The following is a 24,685-nucleotide window of genomic DNA, read 5'->3' as shown; positions in this document are numbered from 1 at the left end:
ACTCGCACTCTGTCTCTCCCTCTCTCTCAAAAATAAATAAACATTAAAAAAAAATTTTTTTGACTGGACATCTTATATGTATTGTCAACTACCCATAAAATAGCTAATGCTACTGGTTGGTTTCAAACTATTTTAGAATTGGTAGTGCCTGCTGTTATGGAAGTCTCTGACAATAATTTGGCAGTGGTTCAGAAAAGGAAATGGAAAAAAAAGCTTTATCTTAATATCTATATATTTGACACTTTCACAGTTCTGTGTGGGAGTTACCTGACTGACACAAGAAGATGGTGGGCCATTACACTTCTGTATTCCTGTCTCATTTCCAATCACGCAGTGCACTTTTCTGAATGATGTCTCTAAAACTAAATGAATAAGATCAAAAATGTTTCTCCAGAAAGTCCTAAATTAAAGAATCAGTAGAGACACACCTTGGAAAATACTGATGTAATTTTGTAATCACTCTCTGGTCTGACACTCATTCAACAGGCATTTGTTAAAAGCCTGTAAAGGCAGGATACCCTGATGGGAGACTCCATTGTATTGACATAGTCATGGCCCTCAATGCGTTTGTCCCTAGTAAAGAGATAAGTAAACAATTATATATACTTCAAGGCAGGTGTGATTAAAGTACTATGAGTGGTATGAACCATAGTTTAACCCATTACACAAGTGGGGAGAATTACTTCTAGACAGGTCAATTGAGCTTAGATCTGAAGAATGGTAGAAATTCAATTAACAAAGATGAGGGGGAAGGAGAACATTTTAAGCACTCTACTGGGTATAAACATAGAAAACCATGGCATAGAGGCACCTGGGTGGCTCAGTCAGTTGAGTGTCTAACTTCAGCCCAGGTCATGATCCCACCTTTTGTGAGTTCGAGCGCCGCATCAGGCTTGATGCTGTCAACACAGAGCTGGCTTCGTATCCTCTGGGCCCCTCTCTTTCTGGGTCTCTCCCACTCACACTCTCTGTCTCAAAAATAAATAAACCTTTAAAAAACAGAAAACCATGACATACATTGTTGGTGCCAAAACATGGAAGATTTTGAATTCCTGACACGCCTCCAGGAATATACACCTTCAGTTCTTTCCCCCATTCAGCTCCAAGAAGTTGAAAACTTGGCCAACAGCCTCTAGACAAAAGATTTGAAAGACTTTGAGATGTCTTTCCAGGACTGTCTGAGATGTCCAAAAGGAAAGGCCTAAAAATACCAGCATTGGGGGTTCCTTAACATGATGGTCAAAAGCAGGTCTCTGTACAGTAAATTTCCCAGTTGACAAGACTTTATCTTGGGCTCAGAGCTTACAATCAGCTTTTTGTGGTTTAAGACAGATAAGCAAGGATCAGTTATCAGGCTTTCTGAGGAAAGCCTCTAACAAATATGCAGAAGTAACCTAAAGGGAAAAAAGACTATAGGGACAGAAGGTTACTTAAAAAAAAAAAAAAATCCTCATTAATATCCTCAAAAAAATAGGAGAAAACATTGCATCCATAAAGCAAGAACATGATGCCATATAGAAAAAGCATTCATGTTACAAACAAACGAAACCAAACCAAAAAATCAGCTCTTGTAAATTAACCTTTGAGAACCTAAATGAAAATTTTAGTATCTGGAAGATGATGCTGTGAAAAAATAAGTAGAGCAAAAAGCATAGATAGAAAACGTGGAGGAGGGAGAAGATTAAAGGCCTAATCCAGATGGACCAGAATTTAAATAATTAAAGTTCCAGAAAACAAGAACAGAGAAAATGAAAGGGAGGAAATAATCAATGAACATGTTCAAATTGAATTGAAAGATGTGAATTTCTAGACTGAAAAACCTTATATAGCATGCAGTTCAATCAAAAATAGACCCATTGGAAGGCACATCATGAAATTTCAGAAACCTGAAGACAAGGAAAAATTCTCCAGGCTTCCAGAGGTAAAAATAGGACATAAACTACAGATCATGAGATAGAATAATTTTGGACTTCTGTGGTAGAAATCTAACTGCAAGATTTCCCATCCTGTGTGTACATGTGTACTATGAATATGTGTACCATGAATATGATGCATTTGACCCCATAATTAGGTTATGTTATATGGCGCAGATTGACTTTAAGAAAGGCTTGACCTGGGGCACCTGGGTGGCTCAGTCGGTTAAGCGTCTGACTTCAGTTCAGGTCATGATCTCACAGTTTGTGGGTTGGAGCCCTGCCTCAGGCTCTGTGCTGACAGCTTGGAGCCTGGGGTCTGCTTTGGATTCTGTGTCTCCCTCTCTCTCTGCTCCTCCCCACCTCTCAAAAACAAATAAACATTTTTAAAAAATTTAAAAAGAAAGGCTTGACCTAATCAGCATTAAAAGGGCCTCTAAAAGTGATGGGGCTCTTCCTCACAAAGGAGGGTCTCCATAACTGGCTTTGAAGACAAGGAGGCTACGTGGCAAGAAATGCAGGCACCTGTAGAAGCTGAGAAAGGTCTCTCCCTACCTTCCAGCCAGCAAGGAAATGGGGATCTCAGTCTTATGACTACAAAGAACTAAATTCTGCAAGCCTCCTGAAGAAGCTTAAAAGTGAATTTTTCCCCAGACTCCCCAAAGAAATCTGTCCATCTAATACCTTGATTTCGGCCTTGTGTATCCTGAGCAGAGAACTGTGCTCGGATTTCTGACCTACAGAATTGTAATCCAATAAATGGATATTCTTTTAAGCTGATAGGTTTGTGGTGATTTGTTAACAAAAAAATAGAAAACTAATACAGCTTCTCAGCAATAATGACAGCTATTCAACAATGGAGAACCCCACCCTTCAAAATTCTGAAAAGAAGAAATTTCAAACCCAGAATTACATACATAACTACCAATTAGCTATGAGAGTAAATTAAGGATATCTTCACACATGCAAAGTCTCAAAAACTAACCTACCATGTACTCTTTCTTAGGAAGCTACTGATATGTGTGTTTCACCAAAATTAGGGGAAAAAAATAAAATAAGGAAGAGGAATATGTGGCACACAAGAAGAGGTGTGAGGAGAACTCCCATGATACTGGGGAAGGCCATCCAAGGATGGCATGTTGTGGACAGCTGGTCCACACCAGAGCAGGTTAAAACACTCTGGGGACATTTTACCATGAAGATTAAGTTGAAAGGATATGTAATGTTATAGTTGAAGGAATGGAGAAGAGACTTGAGTGACTGGCAAAGAGTTGAGGGTTGAAATACTAATTAGTATATAGAAAACTAACTGCATAAGCTTCAAAAATGCAGTGATTAGGGCCCCTGGGTGGCTCAGTTGGTTAAACATCCGACTTTGGCTCAGGTCATGATCTCGTGGCTTGTGAGTTCGAGCCCTGCGTCCGGCTCTGTGCTAACAGCTCAGAGCCTGGAGCCTGATTCCAATTCTGTGTCTCCTTATCTCTCTGCCCCTCTCATGCTCATGCTCTGTCTCTCAATAATAAAGAAATGTTAAAAAAAAATTTTTTTAAGGCAGTGATTAATTTTAAGGGAAATAAAAAGTAGTACAAGAATGGTTATCATAGTTTACTACTTGATTTAGCTGTTAATAGTTTTTATATAATCATAATAGAACATTTTATCACAGTGAGATGCCAATAAGACCCAAAGCTCAAAAGTCAAAATTAGAAAGACAGCATGTATATAGATCTAGAATACCAAATGAATTAATTAAAGAACTGAAAAATGCTGCCTCTACAGAGAAATAGGTGAGATGGGATGGGGACTGCTTGTTTTAGTTTTAAACCTTATGAAACTATTTTTCTCCTTAGAGGCATGTGTATCTTCAGTAAAATAAATGCCAGAAAGAAGAAGAAAAAGAAGAATAAAAAAAAGGAGGAGAAAGAGGAGGAGGAGAAGGAGAAGGAGAGGGAGGGTATAGTGAAAGGTATCTCTACAAATTAATCAGGTGTAAATGGCTTTCTTAAGAGGAAAACTGACAACGCTTTCATCATAATAAAGTGTTCTCATGTTAGTGTCCATTCATCAAACAATAGAGCATTGTGGTAAATTTCTGAGCAGAAGGGAACCCATTTGTTATGGCAAGTGGTGATGAAAAGAAATTGAAAATATCTCAGGAAATAGACTCAAAAGAACTTGGTGATTAACTGCTGATGGATGGGGGCAGTGATAACACAGAAGGTGTGAGAAAGGATGAGTCAGGGATGGTTCCCAGGTTTCTGCCTTGGAGTACCTGGGTGGCTGCTGGTGCCATTTTCTGCTTTCTATAGCAGACATAGAAAAGGAATAGACTTGGAAAGGCAGGAAAGAATTTAAGTTTGCTTTGAGGCATGGTTGAATAAAGTACCTAAGGGACATCCAAGCAGAGAAGAAGAATGGCAACTAGATCTAGAGAACAAGAATTCATAAGAAAGATTTGGCCTCGAGAAAGATAGTTGGGAATGTAACATATAAATAAGATGACTACGGGAAGAGAGCAGGAGAATTCCTTCCTAGGGACAGACTTGCTTTGCTAAATCCATTCAGAGAGGTGACGCTTCCTATGGGAAGGTTGACGGTTACAACTTGGAGAAGTTGAAAAGTGCTAAGTTAACTCTGTCTAAGAAGAGGGTATATGAAGGAATAGGAAAGAGTGAGAGACCCTGTGGCTGATGGTAGCATTTGGGGAAGGGGAAAATGTTCAACCAGGAAGTTAAACTTATCTGTTGTGTGGTATGCCTGTGACTCTTCGGTTTTCCTTTCATGAAATCTTTAGTAAAAACTGACTTCCCTTCTCAGTATTTTGTGGAGATTTATTTTTTGGGAATGTGATCAAAAAATGATTTGTATCTCAAGGTTTGTACAGGGAGAAGCCAGATATGGTCCATGGATTGGCTACATGTCTATAGTAATCATCAGCAAAGTATTAGGGGAAGCATTTGCACACGTCTCTGGTGATGACTAACACCAAGCAGAACCCAAAGAAGTCACTGTGGTTACTCAGGAAGTGCTCTGAAGATCTCGATTTTTTTTTTAATTTTTTTTGTTGGTGGTGGTGGTGGTGGTGTTCTTCTGTTCCTCTATTATGGCTGGTTTTTTGTGGTTTTTTTTTTTTTTTTGAGACGTAATTGACATATAACATTATTAGTTTCAGGTGTACAACATATTGTAATCTTAATTCCTAACAAAAAAATACAAAAGACAAAAAGTAGGGTCTATAGTAGAGAGCAAATGTGAGAGATTGGATCCAACATGAAGTTATCAGAAAGGGTGGAACCAAAATAAACTAAGCCTTGTGAGAAAATGCTAAGAAGGGTGTGAAGAAAAAGGAACCACCCTACTTCTTGATTCCAGTGGCAATGCAATTCACTGTTTCTGCCTTTGTGTCAACCAAGTGTCCATCAGTTGTGATTTATCAATATTCTACCAACATTCTAATGCCACCATCTTCACACTCTAGGCTCTTGCTCTGCTTCCCTTTATATCCGAGCACCTGTCAGTACCTGAAATTGTATCCTATACTAATTAATTTGTTTGTTTGCTGTCCATCTCCCTCACTCCAAGGCAAACTCCCCGAGAAGAGGAAATTCATCTTCAATATTCTGTCGAGAATTGTACCTGTCGTGTGAAATTACTCAATAAATATTTATCATTGAATGAATCAATTAATATCTTGCTTCTACCTTTTATCAGAAATGGCCTTTGGATTAAAACAAGTCTGAAAAAGTTCGTTAAGAGGGAATTCCAGCCCAAAGAAGTGTAAAGTTTGTATCAAGGTCTTTGAAGTAATGATAATTGAGATTATTTTTGAGTGCCAAGCAGGTGTGCCTTGAAGCACTGTGCTAGGCACTTAATCCACCTTATCTAATAGAATCTTCAAAACAACTATTATTAGTCCCATTTTATAGATAAATTAGAACCTAAGTTTCCAAAGGGATAGGGAACTTGCCATATCTGGCTAATGTACAAGCCAAAGCTCAAACCCAGGTCTCTCAGCTTCAGAGTCTGTGTCCTTAAGCATTCTGTGATTCTGCCTTATGAGATAAAAATAGCATTTCCATACTTGGGACCCAACCAAATTATCTATCAGGATTCTGAAATTATTGAGCTGCTCTCTATAATTATTAAGGAATTAGGAAAATGGGCTAGGTATAGAAGGCTGCTGATGGGTAAGTATATTCATGATTTTTAAGAAGAGTAGAGTGTATAATGAAGGATCACAGAGCTATATAGTTCAGTTGCACTAGGTACATAACATAACATTCTTGGTCATTGAAAATACCGTTAGACTAGGCATTTCAGGTCGTACACTACCTATAACTCCCTGCTGGCTTCTCCCAGTCTTGTTACATATTTTGATTTCCTGCCTAGCCCCCAAAGAAATTCCGACGTATAACCCCTGAAAACTATAGAAATCTGTCCCAGGGGAAATTTAAGGACATATACATTCGTTGTGATTCACTTTTATTTTCTTTAATGTTTATTTATTTTTGAGAGAGAGAGATAGAGCAAGCAGCAGAGGGAGAGAAGGAGACACAGAATCTGAAGCAGGCTCCAGGGGTGACTCAGGGCTCAAACCCATGAATCGTGGGATCATGGCCTGAGCCAACATCAGATGCATAACTGACTGAACCACCCAGGCACCCCTCTTTAGGATCCCTTTATTTATTTTTTTTTTAATTTTTTTTTCAACATTTATTTATTTTTGGGGGGACAGAGAGAGACAGAGCATGAACGGGGGAGGGGCAGAGAGAGAGGGAGACACAGAATCGGAAACAGGCTCCAGGCTCTGAGCCATCAGCCCAGAGCCTGACACGGGGCTCGAACTCACGGACCGCGATATCGTGACCTGGCTGAAGTCGGATGCTTAACCGACTGCGCCACCCAGGCGCCCCATAGGATCACTTTAAAAACAAGTCGAAATTGGGGCACCTGGGTGGCTCAGTCAGTTACACCTTCCGCTCAGGTCATGATTTCATGGTTCATGGGTTTGAGCCCTGGGTCAGGCTCTGTGCTGGCAGCTCAGTGCCTACAGCCTGCCTCAAATTCTGTGTCTCCCTCTCTCTCTGCCCCTCCTCCATTCGCTCTCTGTCTCTCAAAAATAAATAAATGTTAAAATATTTTTTTAAGAAATAGTGATTAATCATCAAGAGCCGTTAAGGTTTACTATAAACTCATAAGACTAAATTCATTTTCAAGGTTATTATAGTGATTCTAAGTGACAAGTAGTGGTGGCAGGAAAAATAGAAAGCAAAGTGTAGATTTTTTAAATTGACACTTTAGAATACCTTAGAGGCAAATATATCAGAAACTGGAAACAATGCCTCTGGGAAGGGAATGAGAAGTCTGAAGGACAGAGCAGGGAGGACAACTTACTTTTCATTGTCCATCCTAAAGTGCATTTAGAATTTTATAGCTCTAAGATTTTGTGGGTGACAGAGCCCTTGCTGACACAAAGGCAGGAACCATTGAGCATCTGAAACAGAATCCAACTAAATGAGCTTAACCTCCGTAGTTTCTTGAAAATTCTCTGAGATGATGTTAAAACCAGCTCCCTAGCCTTGATTATGACACAGAGAAATGAACTGCGTTTGTTCCCAATGACCACATGACACTGAATTCAGCTGCTGGTTGGAATCCAAGCTCGGCTGTTCCCTCCACGTGACTCAGCCACCACTGGTCTCTGCGTCTTGCCATACCCAACTCATTAATTCACCACTTGACAAAAATTTGCTCCCTCCCTCTTTTAAAGTTTTGGGTTAGTTGACTAATTTTCTTCAGTTTCCCAACAACAAGGAGAAAAAGATTTTTAGGCTGTGAGGGTGCCCTTTCTTCCTTCACCTTCTGTTTTCCACAGGCTTGAAGCTTGAGACAACAGAATTAAAGTTTCAAACCGTTGTTTCATTTAGCTATTTGCCTTGAATGGTTTTGACATATGCTTGCTTAGAAAAAACTAAATTTCTGACTTTTTGACAAAATGCTTCAAGAGATGTTATCAAATTACTCTACCTTTTCCAAGAACTAAAATGCAATTATTAGAGATAAAATAACATGTATAAGCAATAGCCTGGGAAGAGGGCAAGAGTGAGAGAGATAGAGTAAGAGGAAGGCTGGAGATGAGAGTTCTTTGGCAGATATCCTATTTTCCTCAGTTGTTTTTTTTTTTTTTTTGAAAGCATTAAATATATTTCTACTGACAACAAAACACAATTTTAGAGCATAAAGTATGGGGAGTACTATACATCCTACTGTATATATATGCATATATATATATTTTTTTAATTTTATTCTGGGAGAGAGACAGAACATGAGCAGGGGAGGGACAGAAAGAGAGGGAGACACAGAACATGAAGCAGGCTCCAGGCTCTGAGCTGTTAACACAGAGCCCCACCCAGAGCTCAAACTCACTGACCGAGAGATCATGACCTGAGCGGGAGTGGGATGCTTAACCCACTGAGACACCCAGAAGCCCCTATCCTGCTGTATATATTAAAGCAATGTACTAATAAAAAAGTTTTTCTCTATATATGCTTAAAGACTTAGCTATTCTAATATAATTAAGTCACTAATTTCCTCTTCCTCCATAAAGAGTGCAAACTAATGAGAATTTTTGACTATTACTTTTTTGTGCTCTGTTCACTGAAGTTAAAATACATTCTGAGTGTTTTTCTTTTTCCTGGAACTATTGTCTTTGAAATTTGCCCTAATTTAACCCCATAAACCTAAACATGGCAACGTTGGCTTCATGTTTAAAACATAAGAGGGGCTCTTGGGTGGTTCAGTTGGTTAAGCATCTGACGTGGGCTCAGGTCATGATCTCGTGGCTTGTGAGTTCGAGTCCCATGTCGGGCTCTGTGCTGACAGCTCAGAGCCTGGAGCCTGGTTCGGATTCTGTGTCCCCCTCTGTGCCCCTCCGCCATTCCCACTGTGTCTCTCTCAAAAATAAAACATTAAACAATTTTAAAAATAAACAATAAAATAAAACCCAAGGATGATTGTTAACCATAGTAAATATACTCAAAATGCACAAAATGCAAAAGTAATGTGAAATAAAATACTCAACGCCCCGAGAGTTTATTCCACTAATTTTGTTTCTTGGAAGCTAATTATCTGGGTTATGGACTAAACAGATCCTTTGTTCCTTCTCAGTTCAAATATAGTTGCACTTCTGCCATGTACTGCTCATTCTCCTCTTCCCATAAGGATCTAGGAGACATGGAAAATAGAACCAATATTTTAGCTCTTGAACTTTCAAGAGGACAGTACTCTGTATGGTATAGTGAATTCTACCATCTGCCTGGATACTAACCGCTGACTCACAACTTCAAAACCAAAACTCTCTGGAAATTGCTGTCAGCTGATAGCTGGAACTTCTGCAGAAGTTCATGCTCCCTTCCTGGGTAGTCCTCATCCAATAACAGGTCAATGTGAAGTTACAAAATCTGGTCCCCTGGTCTCAAGGCGGGACAACTCTGAAAGGACTTTTGGCTCCAGAGCTTTTTGTGAGATCAGCTGAGGCCTCTGGTGTGGCTTCATCAAAAATCGACAACCCCCCCCCCACACACACACACACACCGCTGCCCTCACTCCCTTACAATGTGGTCACAGAGAGTAGCCCTCGATTAGTCTTTGTCCACAAATTGCCGTCTAAACTCTGCTTCTGGGGAAACACTGGAAAACATATCGGTTGATTTCTCCCTAGGAGAAGTGAACTGATTTATAGTGATATTGTCTGTATTCTTTTTTCTCACTGTTTCCCTTTAATTTGCCAATGTTTTTTTTTCTTCTCTCTCTCTCTCTCTTTTTTTTCCCTTTTAAGTTCCTGTAGAAGCATGTTGCAGAAATACCCTAGAACACAGAGTCTTAACAGTAGCCGAAAATGAAAGCTAGATTATTCCTTGCCCATTTTGTGGCTATCCAAAAGAACATTCTTGACTTTGTGTTGGGGGAGATGATGAAGCTCGTGAAATTAAGTAAGGCTGATTGACCTTCATGAAGGTCAGACTCATGACCTTGGCATTATTTTGCCATGTTCTGCCCAACTGAGCTAATGGGCTGACACAGAAAACTTGAAAGTGAGATTTAAAGATTGCTTCTGGAAATCTTGTTATCTCTGTTGGTGACAATCATCAAGAGTCATCCAAAAACTGTCTTTTTGAGAGCTTTTACATTTTTCCAGTAGATTCTGGCTAAAAAGGCAGATTGATCATATGGATATAGCTCCTCTCCTCTCTAGGACTCCCCCTAAAATTAAGAGAATGGGAGAAGAAACAACAGCAAATAAAAAAAAAGTTTTAACAAGTTTTTGAAAAACTGAAATCAAATAAAGTAATAGAAATTGACTCTGCAGAACAGAAACTGAATAGCCCCCCGGTGCGGGGGGGGGGGGGGGAATCCTGTGACCCTCCCATGAAATAACTGACTCTTGTCTAATCATTCTAAACTAAGTAAATAGAGCAAAGGGACCCAGAGAAGACAGAGACAATGTAGTGAAAAGTAAACTCTTTTTAAACTACAAAACTTTTAGAGAAGAGGTTATATGACAACCATTCAAAACAAAACAGAATTTTATTTAAAAAAATAGAGAACATGAAAGTTATCCTATATATTACAAATATAATAGCCAAAATAGTAACATATTTAGAAGGGCTGAGAAAGAGAAAAATAGAAAAAATAGAAAAAAAAAAAGAAAATAGAAAAAAATATAGAAAAAAATAGAAAAAAAATAAAAGAAATGAAAGGATCGATGCAGAAAGGCCAAAATCCAAGTTGTAGAATTCCTGCCAGAGGGAGTAGGTAGAGAGGAGTAAACTATCACAGGAATAATCCTATAAAATTCCCCAGACCCAAATGACAGGAGTCTACAAGTAGAAAAAATCCAGGTATTCTGAGGAATGAAGAAATATTCATACCAAGTTTTGTCATTGTGAAACTGTAAACACCAGAGATAAAGAGAAGATTTTAAAAGCTTCTAGAGAGGAAAAGATGGGTCCTATTCAAAGGAACAGTAAAGAGAACGACATCATAGTTCTGTTATCAGCACTGAAAGGTAGAAGATAATGAAGCAATGCTCTCGGAATTCTGAAGGAAAAATTCCTTTCAATCCAGAAGATAGATTAAAGATAAAGGTAATTTTCTAAGGCAATCATTGGGAGGTAGTCTGAAGGGGTGGGACAAGAAACAACTATTTGTCCTTACAAGTTGTTGGGTGCTATTTAATTGATTGACTGATTTTCATGTATTAAGGACCCAGAAGTTAATTTCTTGTGTGTCCTCTAGATTTGACTAAGGATGTACTACAACAGAAAAGGGACATAGGTCGAGACAGAGGAGGACATGGAATCCAGGAAACAGTGTAATGCAATGGCCAAAGAAGCAGACCTGCAGAACAATCAACATAGATTGAAACAAGACAGAGGCTTCAAATGAGAGAACTGGTTGCTTTCCTGTTATATATGAGCACTGGGAGAAAACCGATGATAGGTGCACTGTGCATCTGTTTGAGGCATTATAGCAATTTTAAAGTCCTATTATTTTTATTTTTATTTTATTTTAAAAGTACTCAAGGGGCTCCTGGGTGTCTTAGTCGGTTAAGAATCTGACTCTTGATCTCCCCTGAGGTCAAGATTTCATGGTTGGTGTGGTTGAGCCCCTCATTGGGCTCTGCACTGACAGCATGGAGCCTGCTTGAGATCCTCTTGGGGCACCTGGGTGGTTCAGTCGGTTGAATGACCAACTTTGGCTCAGATCATGATCTCACAGTTTGTGAATTTGAGTCCCACATCAGGCTCGCTGCTGTCAGTGCAGAGTCCACTTCAGATCCTCTGCCCTCCTCTCTCTGCTTCTCCCCTGCTTGTACTCTCTCTCTCTCTCTAAAAAGTAAATAGACATTTAAAAAAAAAAGTATTCAAGGGGCGCCTGGGTGGCTCAGTCAGTTAAGCACCCAACTTCGGCTCAGGTCATGATCTCACAGTCTGTGGGTTTGAGCCCCGCGTCGGGCTCTGTGCTGACAGCTCAGAGCCTGGAGCCTGCTTCGGATTCTGTGTCTCCCTCTCTCTCTCTGACCCTCCCCCACTAGTGTTCTGTCTCTCTCTGTCTCTCAGAAATAAATAAATGTTAAAAAAAAAAGTACTCAGGAAGTGCAAAAATAAGAAATATAATCATGGTAGTTTGGAGTACTGAAATGATTAATATGTATATAGGTGTAATATAAACATAGATCAGTGGAACTAAAAATTATGATAATTATATTGGAAACGTGGGGAGTGGGTGGAGGGATTGTAAAAAGGATTTAATCTACTTGATAGTAAATTCCAAGAAGTCAGGGATTTGTCTGTTTTGTCACCTCTGGCATCCCCAACACATAGAGCAGAGTCTGGCATATAGTAAGGTACCCAACCAATATGTGTCCCTTTGTTATCATCTACCATGCCAGGAAGTCATGGCTACATACAAAGAAACAGCTAAAATTATTTAAAGGAGAAAATTAAAAAGATTTTTTTTCTGAGACAATCACTTGGGAGGAAGTCTAAAAGGGTGAGGTAAGAAACTGCTGTTTGTCTTTATAACTTATTTAGTGCTCCTTGATTTTTTTAAAAATTGTGTGTATGTAATAAATACTTTGCATTTTTTAATGAAGCAAGATAGATACAAGTTAAAATAAAACAATTGTTTCTAATAAAATATATATTTTTTTACAAAGTCCTGGGGCACCTGGGTGGCTCAGTCGGTTGAGCATCTGACTCTTGATTTTGGCTCAGGTCATGATCTCACAGTTCGTGAAATCAAGCCCCGTGTCAGGCTCTGCACTGACACTACAGAGCCTTCTTGGGATTTGGGATTTTCTCTCTCTCTCTCTCTCTCTCTCTCTCTCTCTCTGCCTTTCCTCCACTCATGGGCACATGCTGTCTCTCTCAAAATAAATAAATAAACATTTAAAAAATAAAAAATAAAAGAAGGTACTGAGCAATAGAAACTGAGTACAAAATGGTCCCAGGTCCTTTATTAAAAAAAAAAAAAAGCCACAGAAGTGCTGATTTGAAGGGGCACATGCACCCCAATGTTTATAGCAGTGCTATCAACAATAGTCAAATTATGGAAAAAGCCCAAATGTCCTTCAACTGATGAATAGATTAAGAGGATGTGGTATATATTATATATTCATATATATATATACACATACGTACACACAAGGGTATATATATATACAAGGGTATATATACATATAGTATATATTATATATAGGGGCGCCTGGGTGGCTCAGTCAGTTAAGTATCCAGCTTCAGCTCAGGTCATGATTTCATGGTTGGTGGGTTCTAGCCCCATGTCAGTCTCTGTGCTGATAGCTCAGAGCCTATAGCCTGCTTAGGATTCTGTGTCTCCCTCTCTCTCTGACCCCCCCACTCATGCTCTGTCTCTCTCAAAAATAAATTAACATTAAAAAAATTATACACACACACACACACACACACACACACAAGAGAATACCACTTGGCAATGAAAAAGAATGAAATCTTGTCATTTGCAACAATGTGGATGGAACTGGAGGGTACTATGCTATGTGAAATAAGTCAGACAAAGACAAATATCACATGATTTCACTCATATGTGGAATTTGAGAAACTTAACAGATGAACACAGGGGAAGAGTAGGAAAAATAAGATAAAAACAAAGAGGGAGGCAAACCATAAGAGACTCTTAAGTACAGAGAACAGACTGAGGGCTGACTGGGGTGGGCAAAATGGGTGATGGACATTAAGGAGGGCATTTGTTGGGGATGAGAACTGGCTATTATATGTAAGTGATGAATCACAGAATTCTACTCTTTTTTTTTTAATTTTTTTTTAACGTTTATTTATTTTTGAGACAGAGCATGAACAGGGGAGGGTCAGAGAAAGAGGGAGACACAGAATCCAAAACGGGCTCCAGGCTCTGAGCTGTCAGCACAGAGCCCGACGTGGGGCTCGAACACACAGACTGCTAGATCATGACCTGAGCCGAAGTCTGACTGAGGCTCAACCGACTGAGCCACCCAGGCGCCCCACAGAAGTCTACTCTTGAAGCCAAGACTATACTGTATGTTAACTAACTTGAGAATTATTTGGCAATTATTTGGCAATTATTTGAGAAAAAAAGAATTATTTGGCAAAATTAATGAAAACTAGAAATTTTTGCAAAATAACCAATCTTGTAATTTTGCTTAGGAAGTCAAACATGAAGTAAAGAATGTTACGAGAATGTATGAGGTAGAAGATGTTCTGTCTTGCTGTTATAGAAATTGTCAGATAACTATGCAATTCTTGTTAGTACATAGTTACAATTATAATCTAACTTGGTTAAAAAAATATGCCAAACAAAATCCCACTTGCTTTTTGTCACCTTGACAGTTTGTTAGAAAAGGTCAGGATGACTGAACCAATAAAGTTCTAGTTTTAATGCACTGCAGTTAAATGGCATGAGCTAATAATGAATTTAGAGAATATATTAGTGCTGATTTATTTAGCATGACTTCTGATTTAACTTGGCATTATGATAGTGGGCAAGGTTAAATTATGCCTTACCATACAATTATGACTCTTTTATATTATTGTATTGCTGAGCAAATGTTTTATTTATTTATTTGGTCATGTTAAGAATTCTAGGCTACTTTTACTTACTTATTTTTTTAATGTTTATTTAATTTTGAGAGAGACAGAGTGCGAGCAGGGGAGGGGTAGATAGAGATGGAGACAGAATCCAAAGCAGGCTCCAGCCTGGGAGCTGTCAGCACAGAGCCTGACATGAGGCTTGAACTCACAAGCCATGAGCCCATGACCTGAGCCGAAGTTGAACACTCAACCAACTGAGCCACCCAGATGCCCTGAGAATTCTAGGCTACTTTTAAATGGAGCAAATGCAAGGTAGACTGGATTAATTCTATTGACTTAGCTTTGCTGCTAAAACTTCAACAGTTCTTGTGGGGTTTTTTCCATGTTCCCATCACATTGGATGTTTACCATTTTCCTTCCCTTCCTAACATCAGTAACATATGTCTGTTGAGTTGAGTTCCAGTAGATCCTTTGACTACAGTTTATAAAACAAACCATAGGCTTTGGAAGGCAGCCGTGCTCACCACTATACCACCAGCACTAAACAAAGCATACACTTTGGAATCAGGTAATGACACTCATTAATCCTGCTGCTTACTAGCAATGACTGTGAGTCACTTACTTAACTTCTCCAGGCCTCAGTTTCCACACTTTTAAAACAGGGACACTAATCTTACCATATGGTATCGTTAGTAAAATTAAAGAAGAGGTCAGCATTTGGGATAAATGCCTACTAAAGCATCTGGCACTTGACTTAATAAATGGCAGGTAATGTTGTTACTTAGGGTTTAGCAATTCTATTGTTTGATTTTGTGACATAGTTTTCTCATCTTCCCATAACTGTGCCTTATGACATGTACATGTACATGTATCATAAACTCAATTAAAAGGAATTAAAATTAGGCTTTCGGGATTCCATGAGGCTCTTTGAGATAACTGTGCTGTTGCCAAACCAAGGTACTGGGACTTTCTGCAAAGTGTTTACTTCTTGGCCATAATATGTAAGAAGAGCCAAGGTGATCACAGTTAGAGTTAAGTGATGGTACATGGGGTCTTTATATCATTCTGTCTACTTTTGAATATATTTGAAAATTTCTGTACTAAAAATCTAGCATAAAGGTGAACTTTCAATACAGGAAAAAGTATAAACTCAGTTCCCCTGAGCAATGCATTTGTTGGGTATATATATATCCTTGATTATTTGGTAAGTCAACCTAGAAAAGAAAGAGTCCATTATCTTATGAATATTTTCCATTATAAATTCTATTTTTTTTAACATCTATTTATTTTTGAGAGAGAGAGACAGAGTGCAAGCGGGGGAGGGGGGGTGGCAGAGAGAGGGAGACACAGAATTCGAAGCAGCCTCCAGATTCCGAGCCATCAGCATAGAGCCTGGCTTGGGGCTCGAACTCACAAACCATGAGATCATGACCTAAGCTGAAGTCAGATGCTTAACCAACTGAGTCACCCAGGTGCCCCTATAAATTCTATTTTTGTTTCTGTTTTATTCTAAAAAGTATCCCACATGACAATAATGAACATTTAATCTCTCTTTAGCTAAATAGGCCTTGGCCTGCTACATACCTGAAGAAAAGACACTCTAGGGAAATCTAGGTAGGAAGCAAAGTGTTGATGAGTCAGCCGGTGGCACACTTTCTCTGCGTTGATACTAAATCAAAGCTTCAGTTAATGACAAGAACTGCTTTGTTGCTGAAGCACTTGTCCTGGGAGTGACAACAAGATTGAGGGTGTAGCTATTAATAGACTATACTTCCTTCTTTTTTTCTGGTACTGTTTGTTGCAAAGGTCCCAGTGTTGCTTGTGGAAACCTAGATAAGTCATTATTTGGGTAATAATTCTCTTAGTGAAACTCCATTGGTGGTTTTAGTTAAAGAAAAAATGGTGCTGCCTGTCCCGCTCTGAACTATTTGACTGGGTTGTTTACACATAAGTTGTGCCAAGCCTACAAAGGCTTCCCTGCAAAGGCTGTGTTTTGCTGGTCCTTCAGGTGATTCATCTACCAGCGACACATACAAATTATAGTTCAGAAGGTTGTTGTAAGAATTAATTAATGTGTGCTGTGCTCCTTATGATCCTCAGATGAAAGGCACTAAGGAAATGTAGTGTGCCTACATTAAAATAATAACATCGGTACACATTGTAAAGAATGTTGGGATCCTTCTGAATGAAAGGTGGAGTATTAACTTCAGGTTATTTTTATTAGTGTTTGCAGAAGAATCACACAGTGTGCGGAGGTCTATATGAAACTCAAGAGATCTTCAAGTAAACGTGTAACCGACAAAAGAAGGTAGTAGTCAATAATTCTGCTGTAGACTAAGGAAATGAAACGTTTTTCTTTTGGATAACTACACATCCTATCAAAAAGGGAAGAAGAAAGAAACAAAGAAATAGAAGAAAAAAGGGGGAAAAGCACATGCTTAATGTTCCAAAGAAGGCAGCCTTGATTCTTGAAATTCTTTTCCCATTGAGATAAACATTGATAAACTGGCCAAAAAGAGTTTATCAGAAATATTTGATCTTATGTTACTCCTCATAGTTTTACATGCGGTTGGGGGAAGAGAGTTCAAAGAAAGCGAAGGGAATGTGGGAAGAAAAACTGGTTAAACATTAATATCAGTGGACACAGGAGAATTCTGAGAGTTATTTTTAACCCGTCCTTCTATTTCACTCCATCTGAAAATAAAGGCCTAATAATACCTCCTAAGGTCAGTTCCTCCCGTCCATTCCCACCTGGCTCAGGTTTGATCCCTCAGCATCTCAGATGCAGATTACCACAGTAGCCACCTGGCTGGCCTCCTTGAACATTTACCCTGTATACCACACTCATCATACCCAAGCTCTGTCGCTGCCTTTGAAGGTCTGAGATCATCAGGCTCCCCTCTACCTAGCCTGCAGTAACTCTCTATTCAGTGACATCATTCTCCTTGAAAGTTACCCCACCTTCATGATCTTTATGCCACTGAGATGTCCTATCCCTTCCCTCAACCAATCTACATTTAACCCATTCTTAAATTTTTTGAATAATTTTAAAGCCTTCCCTGACTATACCAGTTTTGAGTCATCTTTCTCTCTTTTGACCTTTTGGGCATCTGGGCACCTAGACTTTGTTTGCATCACGGATTTTCCTGTTTGTTGTTCTTACCTACACAGTGAGGGCAAGGACTGTTCTTGATACACATTTAGCAAGAGAGAGTGAAGCACTTACAAGAAGCACAATAAATGTTTGTCTGATGGCTGACCTTGACTGTGGTCTGCTGTCACCTCCCTTTTAAACCAGATGGTGGGATCCTCAGAAAAGCACGGAGTCAGAACTGAATGAGAATTCCCCCTCTAATGCATGACGGTGGATAAGATTTTTATTTTCAGACATCCAAAAAGCTACCAAGACAAATATTAGACATGCCCATTGAACCCCTGACCTGTGGAGAAGATATCAGATCTGGGAAAAAGAGCCATCAGGTTGTATCCTCCAACATGGGAGACAAAAAAAAAATCTTTCCATTGGCTATGTCCTGAGCCTAAAGAAATATTATCCCTCCAATTTTTTACTTCTCTTGCCACAATTCTACTCTTACTAATAAACTTTCTGGTTTGCCAGTTTCCCGGATACCAGGAAAAGTGAGTCCCAGACAGGAGGTGAGAGTTTCCAGCCACTGGAAAGGAACATACATCACTTGACATTATGGCTGTTACATTAGTGTCTTTGTCTGGTAGGTGTAAATCGTCTTTTAAGATAGACATTCATCATCTTTGGATAATTGAGAAAATACAATTTATAAAAACAGCAGAGGACCAGTCACTGGGCACTTCTGATCCTGTCAAGTATTCTGACAAACAGGGCCTACCAGAGCCCTCTAAACTGTATTTCTACTTAGTCCCCTGGACTGTTTTACTCTTCTGCTTATCAAACTATCTGTCCTGATTTGTGCTACACCAGAGGACCCACACAATGCAATGATCAAGAAAATGAACTTCAAGGGCACCTGGGAGGCTCATTCGGTTAAGTGTCCAGCTTCGGCTCAGGTCACGATCTCATGGTGCATGGGTTCGAGCCCCGTATTGGGCTCTGGGCTGACAGCTCAGAACCTGGAGCCTGCTTTGGATTCTGTGTCTCCCTCTCTCTCTGCCCCTCCTCTGCTTGTGCTCTGTCTCTCTCTCTCTCTCAAAAATAAACATTAAAAACATTAAAAAAAAAAGTAGACTTTAGAGCCAGGCAACCTCAGTTTGAATGACTCTTATTTAATAAGTCACTTTGAGCAAGTAACCAACCAGTCTGTGCCTACATTTCCTTATATGAAATAAGATAAGTTATAAGTTATCTCATAAGGATGTCATGAAGAACTAATATACATAAAATACTTTCAGCAGTGCCCAGAATGTAAGTGCTCAATAAATAATGATTATGCAAAAAGCAAGTTCCAGGTAGGACTCTGATAAAATGAGTTTAACCCCAGTCTACAGACTCATTTTGGTAAAATCTGAGGAATAACTTAAAGAAATTGTTGACATTTTGTGAACATTTGTTACTTCTCCATTTTTTTGGTCAGTTTTTTTTAGTCACAAGTTTGTTTCCTCTTAGCAATTAACAGTAATTCCTTAAAAAAAAAGGGGGGGGGCCTCTGGCCTTCCATTCCTGAGGTCATTAAAGATGGCTAGAGAAAGCTGAAGAGGCAGTTTCTTTTCTTTTTTTTATTATTAGTATTTTTGAGAGAGAGAGACAGAGACAGAGCATGAGTGGGGGAAGGGCAGAGAGACAGGGAGACACAGAATCCCAAGCAGGCTTTAGGCTCTGAGCTGTCAGCACAGAGCCCGACGCGGGGCTCAAACCCACAAACCGTGAGATCATGACCTGAGCCAAAGCCAGACACTTAAACGTCTGAGCTACCCAGGAGTCCCATAGTTTCTAAGATAGCTTTGTGAGGAAAAACATACATGGGTGGTAGCAACTGTGAAGAAGAAAGGAATACAGGAAGAATCCCAGAACCCTGAGGGAAGAAAGGTGTCCAGAGGTGCCGGAGAATCTCCAGAAATGCTCCATGATCTCCTTACAAACCAAAGCTTCTAACTTAACAAAAAGTCTACTCAATGCTTTCTCTCAGCTAGCTCTACAAAGAGATTGTCTTCAAGCCTTCAGTAGATGAAGTTGTTTGTGATACAAGTGGGCTCTCAACTGATACCCAAGAATGTGCAAAACCTGTGTTTTTGTTTTTGTTTTTGTTTTTGTTTTTTGTTTTTGTGGACATTCTCCTAGGAGATTGAAATACATTGTATCCAATATATTCTTTGGATGATTTAAAACACTGATGGAATTTTTTAAAAAGCTACTCCAGCCTTCAACAAACATTTCTGAGTCTTCAACATCTTATAAAAGTTCAAAACCAAATGGATCTTTTGGTTTGATTCCAAAATCTCCACTAAGTATATTTGGAAATACGTTTTCTCATATCAGAGCACACCGGGCTGTTTTTTCCCTCCTCCTCTTTGGTGGCACAGCCTGCCGGCCAGGTTCTGGAGCCAACTATCAGGACTCAGTTCCCAGCTCTAGCACTTTTTCTTGAATGACCTCAGGACAAGCAACGTAACCTTTCCCTTTCCTCCATTTCCTCATTTGTAAAGTGGAGATAATGACAGTGATGGTGATGTTGAAAATAACTATCTGTATGTCCTTTGTAAGAATTAAATGTCAGTACATTTAGAACAAAGCCTGACTCATAGTAAGCAATCAGCTAGTATTAGTTGCAAGTGTTACTTTTATTATTGTCATTTATCGAATTATCTAAAAATGAGTTTTAGGGGCATCTGGATGGTTCAGTCGGTTGGGCGTCTGACTTCTGCTCAGGTCACGCTCTTACAGTTTGTGGGCACACTGGCGGCTTGGGACTTGGAGCCTGCTTCAGATTCTGTGTTTCCCTCTCTCTCTCTCTGCCCCTAGCCCTGCTCACGCCCCTTCTCTCTCTCTTTCTCTCTCAAAAATAAATAAATGTTAGGGGCACCTGAGTGGCTCAGTCAGTTAAGCATAGGACTCTTAATTCGGCTCAGGCCATCATCTCACCTGAGTCCGAGGCCCGCATCAGACTCTGTACTGACAGTGCGGAGCCTGCTTGGGATTCTCTCCTTCTCTGCCCTTCCCTACTCACACTGTCTCTGTCTCTCTCAAAATAAATAAATAAAATTTAAAAAAAACTTTAAATAAAATAAATAAATGAAGATAAAAAATTAAAATAAATGAATAAAAATGAGTTTTAGTACAGCTTACCTAAAAGGCAAAGTGTCCCTTGGATAAATTCCTAGCAGTGCTATTGCTGGGTCATAGGGTAGGTCTATTTTTAATTTTCTGAGGAACCTCCACACTGCTTTCCAGAGCGGCTGCACCAATTTGCATTCCCACCAACAGTGCAAGAGGGTTCCCGTTTCTCCACATCCTCTCCAGCATCTAGAGTCTCCTGATTTGTTCATTTTGGCCACTCTGACTGGCGTGAGGTGATACATGAGTGTGGTTTTGATTTGTATTTCCCTGATAAGGAGCGACGCTGAACATCTTTTCATGTGCCCCAATGTTCATAGCAGCACTCTCAACAATAGCCAAATTATGGAAAGAGCCTAAATGTCCATCAACTGATGAATGGATAAAGAAATTGTGGTTTATATACACAATGGAATATTACGTGGCAATGAGAAAAAATGAAATATGGCCTTTTGTAGCAACGTGAATGGAACTGGAGAGTGTGATGCTAAGTGAAATAAGCCATACAGAGAAAGACAGATACCATATGGTTTCACTCTTATGTGGATCCTGAGAAACTTAACAGGAACCCATGGGGGAGGGGAAGGAAAAAAAAAAAAAGAGGTTAGAGTGGGAGAGAGCCAAAGCATAAGAGACTGTTAAAAACTGAGAACAAACTGAGGGTTGATGGGGGGTGGGAGGGAGGAGAGGGTGGGTGATGGGTATTGAGGAGGGCACCTTTTGGGATGAGCACTGCGTGTTGTATGGAAACCAATTTGTCAATAAATTTCATATATAAAAAAAATAAAATAAAAAAATAAAAGGCAAAGTGTGGTGAGCACGTGATTTTAAAAGGTACTATAGCATAGATTAGTCTACTTAGCCACTACTTCTGGTTCCATGTGGTCTTGGAGTTATTAATTAAGGCCCCCATTTTCCCCACCACAAGGGTGGGCACATGCCATGGATTGGGCCAATCCCTTCCTCTCCTGGACTTCCCTGAACATTGTGCTGAGGATGTAGGTGCGAGTGGGGAGCCTCTCTTCCTTTGCATTGTGTATTGTAAGAATGTAGCCCTGGGACAACAGCCTCATCCTCTCTCCCCTTTCTGCTACAGAAGAGAATGCTTCCTTCAGACAACGAGGGGCAGATGGTCCCTAGAGATGCAGCGAGGACAAATCTCTCCCTGCATGAACAATCTAACACAGTTAACATGAGCCAATACGTTTACCCTTTTAGTAAAACTAGTTTGAATGGGGCATCTATCATTCACACACACACACACACACACACACTCCACAAGTCCTGGGTTTTCCAGCATAACTCCAATCTCAAACATTCTGTTTTATTATTTCCACAGTTAATACTACTAATAATAGCAGCTATCATGAACGTGACTTTGTATGTGCCAGGCACTGTTCTAAGTGTTCTAAGCATTTTACATGTTGTAACTCAGTCAAAGCTCCCCACTGTGCTGTAAAGCAGGTATTACAAACAAAGGATTAACTACTTTGTAGGAGACCATGTAGATACAAAGTGGAGACAGGATTCAGATCAAGACGGTCTGAATTCGGAGTCCACTCTTTCTATACCTAACCACGTGTCAAATGGTCACTGGTCACACTTGTGGGTAGGAATTAAACTCTCCATAGCGTGCACTAAGAAGGACATAGGAAATGGTCCACATAGTACATGTGTACTAATTTGAAAATGGGGAAGAGGGAAGAGAAAATAGGCCAATTATATTCCTGTATCTACTAAACAGAAAGCATACCAGAAAATTATAGTAATCAAAGATTCTCTGATTTAGGTTAGTTTTTTAGATATTCTTCTCCCAAATTCCATTCAGTCCTCATGCCATTTATGTTCTCTAACCCTCCTTTAACTTTAGAAAAGTCTGGCGCGATTTCGTTCATCTCTGGAATTCTTTTTTTTTTTCCCCTTAAGTTTGTTTGTTTGTTTGTTTGTTTGTTTGTTTATTGAGAGAGAAAGAAAGGGGGAGGGAGAAAGGGGATCCCAAGCATGCTGTCAGCACAGAGCCTGACACGGGGCTCAGTGCCACAACTATGAGATCGTGACTTGAGCTGAAATCAAGAGTCAGACGCTTAACTCCGCTGAGCCACCCAGGCACCCCATCTCTGGGACCCTTGAAACATTTGATACCTCTATTATTTTACCTCCCTTTTACTCTGGATCCCACTGAAATCTGGCTTAATTGCCACCCCACCCTCCCTGGGAAATTGCCCTGGATAAAGTTGCCAAGAACTTCCTACTTGCCAGGCCCATTGAGCCTGTTACTGGTAATATGTGACTTAACAGATACTTCTGGGGTCTTTTATGGTGTTCATCTATCCTTTCTTGAAACCATCGCCCTTCACGTTTGGGCCATCACCTCTCCTCATTCTCTTTTTCTATTCTGACTATCCTTTGTAATCCCTTTGTAGCGTCCTTTCCCTTTTACCATTAAATACTGATATTCCAGTCCAACTTTCTAAACTCTGGGCGATTGTTACATTTTTCAGAAAGTCTTCTCTGTCACCCACCCCACAGAATTCATCAAACCTTCATCTGACCTAGACAGTGCTTTGCCTGGGCTTGTTGTCTTTGTGCTGCATTGTTATTTATTGCTATTTGTATCTCTTTCCCTTTGGGCTGGAGATTCCCACAGGGATGGTTTTTTTGTTTGTTTGTTTTTTGTTTTGTGTGTGTGTGGTTTTGTTTTGTTTTGTTTTGTTTTGTACATCTCTGTATGCCCTGCATTTAGCAAATTTTCACCACAGAGTAGGTTCCCAGTAAATGTTTCTGAAAAAATAAATGGGCTCATCTGGTTTTTGATTGCAGAATATTTGCCTATTATGACTCAACTTGATCTTTCTTCTACAAATAGGAGAGATATTATCATAAAGATGCCTAGTGATGTAAGTTGTCCACGCAAGTCGAAGGACACGTGGATACCCAATAGTGAAAGTCTGATGTCTAGTATGTCTGAACATCTATTTTCCTGCTAAACAAATCATTGGTGATGGTGTGTGCTTGTGTGTTCACAGGGAACATGGCATCTTTGGATAAGAATGCCTGGTTCTGTCACTTAGCCCAGTGATCTTGGGCAAACTATTTAGCTAATCTGCAGCTTGAATTTTTTTTTAAGTGATAAAAATCTCTGCCCTGCCTAGCTTATGGAGTTGCAATGTAGATAAGATGGAAGAAATATAAACATGATCTATAAATATAAACATGAAGAAATATAAAACTGTTTTAGGTGGTTAAACTGGTTGTACAAAAATATAAACACACCCAGGTTATGTCAGGAAGTGAACAGTTTATTGGAAAGATACCCAGGGAAATTTTTTAAAAAAAGAGCAGAAGCAGAAATCTCAGCCACAAGTTTCAGCCAACCAGGAAAGCAGGAAGTGACATAGTCACCGACTGGGTCACACAGGAATGATGGGAACCTGAGTATAGCTGAACTGGATAGTACACTGGTATCCTGGTTCTACAGTATAGAAACTGGAAGGCAGTTTCTTCCAGAAGTTTCTTCAGGGTCAAGCACAGATAAAGCATCCCTCCACCCTGATAACAAGAGCTTGCTGATCTTTCCTGAGTCTTCTGCAATTGACATAATGTATTTTCTCTCTGTCTTTGTTTCTCTCAGAACAACTTTGCTGAACAACTTCTCTCAGAACAACTCAGAACAACTTTTGCTTTCTGCCTTTGCTCCTACCAACTAACTGACCCCCTAAAATCTACAGATGAAACACCAGACAGGTTGTTGCTAAGGACCCGGTGGCAAAACTCTTGCTCCCGTTTCCTTCACAGGGAGCCCTCTAGCCGATAGTGGGCTGTTCTCGAGTTAGAGCCACTCCCCTGGTCCAGTTAGTGGTGGCCACGGTGACAGAGCCAAGAGGAACAAACGCATCTACCTA

General features: G+C 39.8%; 1 long non-coding RNA gene across 2 annotated transcripts in view; it reads right to left on the bottom strand.

Annotated features, from left to right (window-relative positions):
• Positions 1-16,310, bottom strand: part of LOC109495580 — a 50,385-nt gene extending 34,075 nt beyond the window's left edge. For both annotated transcript variants that reach the window (XR_006591837.1, XR_006591838.1), the window contains exon 1: positions 16,103-16,310. This is a non-coding gene — a long non-coding RNA (uncharacterized LOC109495580). The remainder of the gene's footprint in view (positions 1-16,102) is intronic.
• Positions 16,311-24,685: the final 8,375 nt, after the last annotated feature.

Source organism: Felis catus, chromosome F1 (genome assembly GCF_018350175.1).
Source record: "Felis catus isolate Fca126 chromosome F1, F.catus_Fca126_mat1.0, whole genome shotgun sequence".
Lineage (NCBI taxonomy): Eukaryota > Metazoa > Chordata > Mammalia > Carnivora > Felidae > Felis > Felis catus.
The sequence above is the reverse complement of the archived record's forward strand: the minus strand, read 5'-3'. Positions and strand labels throughout refer to the sequence as shown.